The following is a 9,797-nucleotide window of genomic DNA, read 5'->3' as shown; positions in this document are numbered from 1 at the left end:
AGAGGCAAACCCATAGAGATAAGAACGAGATTAGTGATTGCCTCAGGTGGGCAACTGGGAGGGGATTAAAAAAATGGAAGTGATCACCAAAGGGAACAGAGTTTGTCTTGGGGTGAAAATTAAAATGTTCTAAAATTGTGGTGATGTTTGGGGGTACGTGGGTGGCTCAGTCGGTTAAGTGTCTGTCTTCAGCTCAGGTCATGATCCCGGGGTCCTGGGATCAAGCCCCAAATCGGGCTCCCTGCTCAGTGGGGAGTCTGCTTCTCCCTCTCCCCCTGCTCGTGCTCTCTCTCTCTCTCTTGCTCATTCTTTATCAAATAAATAAATAAAATCTTTAAAAAAATAATATCCTAAAAACTGTTTAATTTTACACTTTAAATGGGTGAATTTTATGAATTTGTGTGAATTATGTTTCATTAAATCTACTTTATTTTTTTTTTAAATTTTTTATTGTTATGTTAATCCCCATACATTACATCATTAGTTTTAGATATAGTGTTCCATGATTCATTGTTTGTGCACAACACCCAGTGCTCCATGCAGAACGTGCCCTCCTCAATACCCATCACCAGGCTAACCCATCCTCCCACCCCCCTCCCCTCTAGAACCCTCAGTTTGTTTTTCAGAGTCCATCGTCTCTCATGGTTCTTCTCCCCCTCCGATTTCCCCCCCTTCATTCTTCCCCTCCTGCTACATTCTTCTTCTTCTTTTTTTCTTTCTTAACATATATTGCATTATTTGTTTCAGAGGTACAGATCTGAGATTCAACAGTCTTGCACAATTCACAGCGCTTACCAGAACACATACCCTCCCCAGTGTCCATCACCCAGTCACCCCATCCCTCCCACCCCACCCCCCACTCCAGCATCCCTCCGTTTGTTTCCTGAGATTAAGAATTCCTCATATCAGTGAGGTCATATGATACATGTCTTTCTCTGTTTGACTTATTTCGCTCAGCATAATACCCTCCAGTTCCATCCATGTCGTTGCAAATGGCAAGATCTCATTCCTTTTGATGGCTGCATAATATTCCATTGTATATATATACCACCTCTTCTTTATCCATTCATCTGTTGATGGACATCTTGGCTCTTTCCACAGTTTGGCTATTGTGGACATTGCTGCTATAAACATCGGGGTGCACGTACCCTTTCGGGTCCCTACTTTTGTATCTTTGGGGTAAATACCCAGGAGTGCAATTGCTGGATCATATGGTAGCTCTATTTTCAACTTTTTGAGGAACCTCCATACTGTTTTCCAGAGTGGCTGCACCAGCTTGCATTCCCACCAACAGTGTAGGAGGGTTCCCCTTTCTCCACATCCCCGCCAACATCTGTCATTTCCTGACTTGTTAATTTTAGCCATTCTGACTGGTGTGAGGTGGTATCTCATTGAGGTTTTGATTTGGATTTCCCTGGTGCCCAGCGATATTGAACACTTTTTCATGTGTCTGTTGGCCGTTTGGATGTCTTCTTTGGAAAAATGTCTGTTCATGTCTTCTGCCCATTTCTTGATTGGATTCTTTGTTCTTTTGGTGTTGAGTTTGATGAGTTCTTTATAGATTTTGGATACTAGCCCTTTATCTGATATGTCATTTGCAAATATATTCTCCCATTCTGTCAGTTGTCTTTTGGTTTTGTTGACTGTTTCCTTTGCTTTGCAAAAGCTTTTTATCTTGATGAAGTCCCAATAGTTCATTTTTGCCCTTGCTTCCCTTGCCTTTGGCGATGTTTCTAGGAAGAAGTTGCTGCGGCTGAGGTCGAAGAGGTTGCTGCCTGTGTTCTCCTCTAGGATGTTGATGGACTCCTGTCTCACATTGAGGTCTTTCAACCATTTGGAGTCTATTTTTGTGTGTGGTGTAAGGAAATGGTCCAGTTTCATTCTTCTGCATGTGGCTGTCCAATTTTCCCAACACCATTTGTTGAAGAGACTGTCTTTTTTCCATTGGACATTCTTTCCTGCTTTGTCAAAGATTAGTTGACCATAGAGTTGAGGGTCCATTTCTGGGCTCTCTATTCTGTTCCATTGATCTATGTGTCTGTTTTTGTGCCAGTACCATACTGTCTTGATGATGACAGCTTTGTAGTAGAGCTGGAAGTCCGGAATTGTGATGCCGCCAGCTTTGCTTTTCTTTTTCAACATTCCTCTGGCTACGCGGGGTCTTTTCTGGTTCCATACAAATTTTAGGATTATTTGTTCCATTTCTTTGAAGAAAGTGGATGGTATTTTGATGGGGATTGCATTGAATGTGTAGATTGCTCTAGGTAGGATTGACATCTTCACAATATTTGTTCTTCCAATCCATGAGCATGGAACGTTTTTCCATTTCTTTGTGTCTTCCTCAATTTCTTTCATGAGTATTTTATAGTTTTCTGAGTACAGATCCTTTGCCTCTTTGGTTAGATTTATTCCTAGGTATCTTATGGTTTTGGGTGCAGTTGTAAATGGGATCGACTCCTTAATTTCTCTTTCTTCTGACTTGTTGTTGGTGTATAGGAATGCCACTGACTTCTGTGCATTGATTTTATATCCTGCCACTTTACTGAATTCCTGTATGAGTTCTAGCAGTTTTGGGGTGGAGTCTTTGGGATTTTCCACATAAAGTATCATATCATCTGCAAAGAGTGAGAGTTTGACTTCTTCTTTGCCAATTTGGATGCCTTTGATTTCTTTTTTGTTGTCTGATTGCTGTGGCTAGGACTTCCAATACTATGTTGAATAGCAGTGGTGATAGTGGACATCCCTGCCGCGTTCCTGACCTTAGGGGGAAAGCTCTCAGTTTTTCCCCATTGAGAATGATATTCGCTGTAGGTTTTTCATAGATGGCTTTTATGATATTGAGGTATGTACCCTCTATCCCTATACTCTGAAGAGTTTTGATCAAGAAAGGATGCTGTACTTTGTCAAATGCTTTTTCTGCATCTATTGAGAGGATCATATGATTCTTGTTCTTTCTTTTGTTAATGTATTGTATCACGTTGATTGATTTGCGGATGTTGAACCAACCTTGCAGCCCAGGGATAAATCCGACTTGGTCGTGGTGAATAATCCTTTTAATGTACTGTTGGATCCTATTGGCTAGTATTTTGGTGAGAATTTTTGCATCCATGTTCATCAGGGATATTGGTCTGTAATTCTCCTTTTTGATGGGGTCTTTGTCTGGTTTTGGGATCAAGGTAATGCTGGCCTCATAAAATGAGTTTGGAAGTTTTCCTTCCATTTCTATTTTTTGGAACAGTTTCAGAAGGATAGGTATTAATTCTTCTTGAAATGTTTGGTAGAATTCCCCTGGGAAGCCATCTGGCCCTGGGCTTTTGTGTTTTGGGAGATTTTTGATGACTGCTTCTATTTCCTTAGTGGTTATAGGTCTGTTCAGGTTTTCTATTTCTTCCTGGTTCAGTTTCATTAAATCTACTTTAAAAAAAGATTTTACTTTTAAGTAATCTCTATATCCAACTTGGGGTTTGAACTCACAGCCCTGTGATCAAGAGTCTCATGCTCCACCAACTGAGGAAGCCAGGCGCCCCTAAAGCTACTTAAAAAAAAAAAAAAAAGATGGTCAAATTTGAGGAAAGCTTCCAACATGAAAGAGAAAGAAGAAAAAAAGAAACAAGTAGCAAGAGTGATAGCAAAATGCACCCAGAGACAATTTGGAAAAAAAACAGAATAACCTCAAAATAATAAGACGGCTAATAAACACAAATACTGAAGACAAAACAAGAAGAGATTGGTTACAGAATAAGAATGGGCTCTTGGGAATTAAAGATATTGCTTGGGGAGCCTCCCTCTCCCTCCTCCTGCTGGTCCCCCTGCTTATGCTCTCTCTCTCTCTCTCTGACAAATACATAAATAATATCTTAAAAAAAAAAGATACTGCTTGCTAGCCCCCTAAGAGTCAATGAAATCTTCCAGAAAGTGGAATAAAAAAGACATGGATCATAGTATATAACTTAAGAATATAAACTTAAGAAAATTGGAGGAGCAATTGAGGAGATCCAACATATAGGAGTTACAGAACAGAGAGAATAAAAGGTCAAAGTAATGCAAGAAAATTTCCCAGAACTGAAGGCCACAAGCCTCTAGGTTGAAAGCTACAATGTGTTCAGGATAATACATGAAAAACAATGTATATCAAGGAACATAATCATGAAATGTAGAACACTGGGCATGTAGAGATGATCCTAAATGCTTAGAGAGAAAGAAAAAAAAAAAGGCCACTCATACAGGACTGAGAATGGGAACAGCGTTAGACTTCTGACAGTAATACTAGAAGCAGGGAAACAAAGGACTAATGTCTTCCAAATGCATGTGAATTCTCATCCTAGAATTTTATGCCTACCCATATTTTCAATCAAGTAGAAAAGGGACATTTTCAGACAAACAAGGACTCCAAATTGTTTCTAGGTACAAATCAAGAAAAAGGAAGATACAGCTTTCGGCAAAAATGGGATCCAACACAGGAAAGTGACAGAGAATTCCCATGATGAGCTGTTTGTCAGGTTTGGAGGGCGGCCAGTCCAGACTGGGAGGAGGTGGACAAAGCATTTTTGCTCCTGGAAAACAGTCTGGCATTTGACAGATCCACTGCAGCAATTGGAAGGGAAGGAGGGAAGGACGGGAAGAAGGAAGGGAACGAGGGAGGGAGGAGGAAAGGATGGATGGACAGACAAAAACACCTGTAGGCTCAAAGAAAACAATGCAGGGCGCCTGGGTGGCTCAGTTGGTTAAGCAACTGCCTTCGGCTCAGGTCATGATCCTTGAGTCCCGGGATCGAGTCCCACATCAGGCTCCCTGCTCAGCGAGGAGCCTGCTTCTCCCTCTGACCCTCCCCACTCTCATGTACTCTCTCTCATTCTCGCTCTCTCAAATAAATAAATAAATCTTTAAAAAAAAAAAAAAAAAAAGAAAACAATGCAAATGAAAAAGTGAGGCAGTTAGTAAGTCTAAGAGGAAAAAAATTATATAAAAAGAGAAACATAATCACAATATAGTATTTGGCTCAAAGAGTACTTAGCATAGTCTCAGTAATATTTATAGTGACAATTGATTTAACAAGAAATTGTGGTAGAACTCTATTTGGAAACAGAGGTCGGGAAGGGGACTGTAAGAGAATGACCATAATATGCTATTGATACAAAATATTTGAAATAAGTAAGTCAAGAAATATCATTAGAAGCTTATTACTAACGATGGAAATACTAGAAGAAATAATGTAGAAAGACATGAAAGTTGGTTGTGTTTGGGGAGCAGGAAATGGCAAGAGATGGACAGAGACTTCTTTTTTTGGTAATATAACTTTCAAAACTATATACATTTATAATGTTTATAAAATTTAAAATTAGCTTTAAATAACAAAGAAAAGACTTTACCAATCATGTAAACCAGTGGTCTTAAAACTTGTTTTGGTTAGAATGCTTTTTTGGGAAATCTTATGCAAAACGAAAGCACAGCTAGCATGTGAGAGAAGCAGAGGGCAGGGCCCTCTTACCCTAGCAGCCTCTGAGACAACTCTCAGAAGTCACTAATTCTTAAGAGTAACTTAAAAGCCAGACTCTCTCTGACCCGTGTAACTAACAAATCTGACAGAAGTTCTAACTTACCCTAAGTTATACAAAGCTGGGCTTAGAATCAAGGCCCCGGATTCCCTGCTCAGGACTCTTTCTCTTATAAGGTCCTGCTTCAAGAATTTAAAAACATAAGGGACAGAGGCATTACCGGAGGCCGGTTCATTTTTATGGGCAGGGAAAATGTGGACACCTTTGTTCATATTGGTGTAGGAGTTAGAGGCCAGTGGAAAGGAATAAATGAGAGTTGAAGCTTTCACAGGAGGTAAGAGGTAATAGGGTCAAAGGAGAAAGAGGGGAAGTTAAGAGGTTGGCATTATTATGCTAAGAGTGGCAACCAGGTATTATCTCAATGCCTAGTTTGATCAATCGATAAGACCTACTCCAAACACAGTTGGATTCTAAAGCCAAGTTTGGGTTCAGCTGGAAGGTGTTTGTTGATTGACTGGCGACGTCTGGCAAGACAGGTGAGAGGTTGCTGTGGTAGACACACTGCATGTCTTCTATTCTTATCTTACTGCTATAAGCTTTTGGAAACATTAGTTCTTTTGGAGACATTAGTCACCAGCCTAAAGAAAAGGAAACTGGTGATTTTAGGAAATACCATGTAGTCAGAGCAGTGAAGCAGGAATAGTCAATGATGCTGCTAGACCAAAGGCAGTTTTGGAGGAACTGTAGATCTTCAGTTGACTCTGCTTCTTGAAGAATAGTGTGGTCTCTCCATTGCCCAAGCATAAATGATGTATAAGAGATGAGGGCTAGCTTATACTTATCTTAAAATTCAGCAAGGGGGGGCCTGGGTGGCTCAGTCAGGCTCAGGTCTTGATCTCAGGGTCATGAGATCGAGCCCCACATCAGGCTCTGCGCTCAGTGTGGAGTCTGCTTGAGATTCTCTCCTTCTCCTTCTCCCTCTCCCCTTCCCCCTGCTTGCACTCTCTCTGTCTCTAAAATAAATAAATAAAATCTTAAAAAAAATTCAGCAAGATGTTTGTCAGTGCAAGAATTACTGCAAAACTAGAGAACTATTCTCTCAGATCTGAGCTATCCAGTGTGGTAGCCATTAATCATGTGTAGCTACTGAGCACGTGAAATGAGGCTGGTGTGACTGAGGACTTGAATTTTGAGTTTTAATTAGTTAGCACTGAAACTGAAATTGAAATCCTCTTCCACTTTCAGATGGAGTAGACGTACTTTTCCCTATTCTTCCCATTAAGTACAACCAAAACTCTTAGACATTATATATAAAACAAAAAGCACTGAAAGGTGGAGAGGAGGAAGCAGAGCAGCTAGGGACATCAGTACCCAAGGAATGACATAGTAGTGAGTTCTCTGGGTTTTCTTTCTGCCTCCGTGTTCCAGACTTGGAGCTAGAAGCCATCAGCCTGGAAATGCCAACAAGCACAGACAAAAAGAGTCCCAACAAAAGCCTGCTCTCTCTAGCTAGAGGAGGAAGAAAGGGGTAGCAAGACAGCTTTTAGACCATAACTGCTCTACTCTAGCCAATTGCCACAGAGAAAACTGTGGCACCACACATTCATCCTAAAATGCCATGCCAGCAAAGGCCAAGTGGGAGCCTAGAATTCTACCCTTGCAGGGCTGAAAGGAGGTTTTTCAACATTTCTGCTGGGGTGATTTTAGAGAACTCCAAGTAGGAAGCTGGGATTTTCATCCCGATTGGCTGGCGATGCCTTTCCCAACTTGGCAGTCTAAGTGGAAAATATGGGGAACCTGGACTTCGGTATCCGATACCTGACAGTAATGAGGCATCCCTCTCTCCCCGTCACTTGGGTGGTGTCAGAGGAGGCCTCGTGCAGAGTCAGGACTGCTCAGTGGTAATGAGGCCACCCCCACATGATGTCAGTTGACACAACTTGGACAGCAGGTACTTCATCCCTGCTCAGCAGTACTAAGGAAACGTCCCTGTCCCTGTGTATCAAAAGAGGCTGAGTGGGGACTTCTACCTGCACCAGGCAATAATGAGGCAGTATGTCCCTCTTCCCTTGCTGGAGCAATGCCAATGTCAGCCAGCTAAAACAGAAGATCCAAAGTCTCAGAAGCAATGCAAAATGTCCAAGTTTCAACTGAGGATCACACCAAGAATCAGGAAGATCTTTAAAAGAAATCAATAGACAACAAAATGCTGAGATATTAGACTTACCTAAGATTTTAAACCATAATAAATGCTTCAAAGAGCAACTGTGCTCTTGAAAAAATGAAGATAGAAAGCTTCAGCAAAGAAGTGGAAGATATAAAAAAGAATCAAATGGAATTTTGTGAACCCCAAAATACAATAACCGAAATACAAAGCTCCATGGGTGGGCTCAAGAGCAGAAGAGAGGGGACAGGGGAAGGAATCTGTGAACTAAAAGAACAATAGAAATTACCCATCCTGAGCAGCACAGAGAAAACGGGTGGAAGTGGTGGGTAGGAGATGAGCAGAGCCTCAGGGATAACAAAAGATGTAATACTTGCATCTTTGGAGTACTGGACAGAGAGGAGAAACAGGGCAGGGATGAAAAAGCACTCAGTGAAAAATAATGGCTGAAAACTTCTCAAATTTGGCAAGAGAAGTGAACGTACATAGTCAAGAATCTGAGTGAACCACAAACAGGGTAAACCTAAAGAAATCCAAGCCAGCATACAGCATAATTAAACTTCTGAAAAGCAATCAAAGAAAACATCTTAAAAGCCGCCAGAGAAAGACAACACCTTGTCTCTAGAGGAAAAATAATTAGAATGACAACAGATTCTCATCAGAGACCATGGAGGCTGGATGGAAGTGGCATAATATTTCTCAAGTGCTGAAAGTATCAATCTAGAATCCTACACCCAAATAGGATTATCCCCCAAACAAATATACCTAAAATATCTTTCAGGGGAAAGGAACACATTCTCAGATGAAGGAAACCTAAGAGAATTTGTCACCAATTGACCTTTCCTAAAAGAATGGATAAAGGGCATCTTTTTTCTTTTTCTTGGGGGGGATTTTTTTTTTTATTAACATATAATGTATTATTTGTTTCAGGGGTACAGGTCTGTGATTCATCAGTCTTACACAATTCACAGCACTCACCATAGCACATCCCTCCCCAATGTCCATCAACCAGCCACCCCATTCCTCCCACCCCCCACCACTCCAGCAACCCTCAGTTTGTTTCCTGAGATTAAGAGTCTCTTATGGTTTGTCTCCCTCTCTGGTTTCATCTTGTTTCATTTTTCCCTCCCTTCCCCTATGATCCTCTGTCTTGTTTCTCAAATTCCACATATTAGTGAGATCATATAACGGTCTTTCTGTGATTGACTTATTTCGCTTAGCGTAATACCCTCTAGTTCCATCCATGTCATTGCAAATGGCAAGATTTGGGGTTTTTTTTGATGGCTGCATAATATTCCATTGTATATATATACACCACATCTTCTTTACCCATTCATCTGTCGATGGACATCTTGGCTCTTTCCATAGTTTGGTTATTGTGGACATTGCTGCTATAAACATCGGGGTGCACATACCCCTTTGGATCCCTACATTTGTATCTTTGGGGTAAATACCCAGGAGTGCAATTGCTGGGTCGTATGGTAGCTCTATTTTCAACTTTTTGAGGAACCTCCATACTGTTTTCCAGAGTGGCTGCACCAGCTTGCATTCCCACCAACAGTGTAGGGGGTTCCCCTTTCTCCACATCCCCGCCAACACCTGTCATTTCCTGACTTGTTAAGTTTAGCCATTCTGACTGGTGTGAGGTGGTATCTCATTGAGGTTTTGATTTGGATTTCCCTGATGCTGAGTGATGTTGAGCACTTTTTCATGTGTCTGTTGGCCATTTGGATGCCTTCTTTGCAGAAATGTCTGCTCATGTCTTCCGCCCATTTCTTGACTGGATTATTTGTTCATTTGCTTTATTCTTTCCATTCTTGTTTCATTTGTTCTTTGGGTGTTGAGTTTAATAAGTTTAAAGGGCATTTTCTAAAAAGATAGGAAAAGATAAAAATCCTAAGAATATCAGGAAGAAAGAATATGGTGAGCAAAACTATCAGTAAATACAGTAGGCTCTCCTTTTCCTCTTGAGTTTTCTAAAGTAATAATGGGAACAAAAATTAGAACACTGTCTGATGTGAGTTGCAAAAGAAAAACAAAAGCTGCCATTCAAGCTAGTTTTCTCCCTTTAACAGTGGGCCATATGTATTTCATCCCAGTGTTCAATAACAATAAAATGTTTCTTCCTTTCTACGATG

This window comes from Halichoerus grypus, chromosome 4 (assembly GCF_964656455.1).
Source record: "Halichoerus grypus chromosome 4, mHalGry1.hap1.1, whole genome shotgun sequence".
NCBI lineage: Eukaryota > Metazoa > Chordata > Mammalia > Carnivora > Phocidae > Halichoerus > Halichoerus grypus.
Note: the sequence above shows the minus strand (reverse complement) of the source record.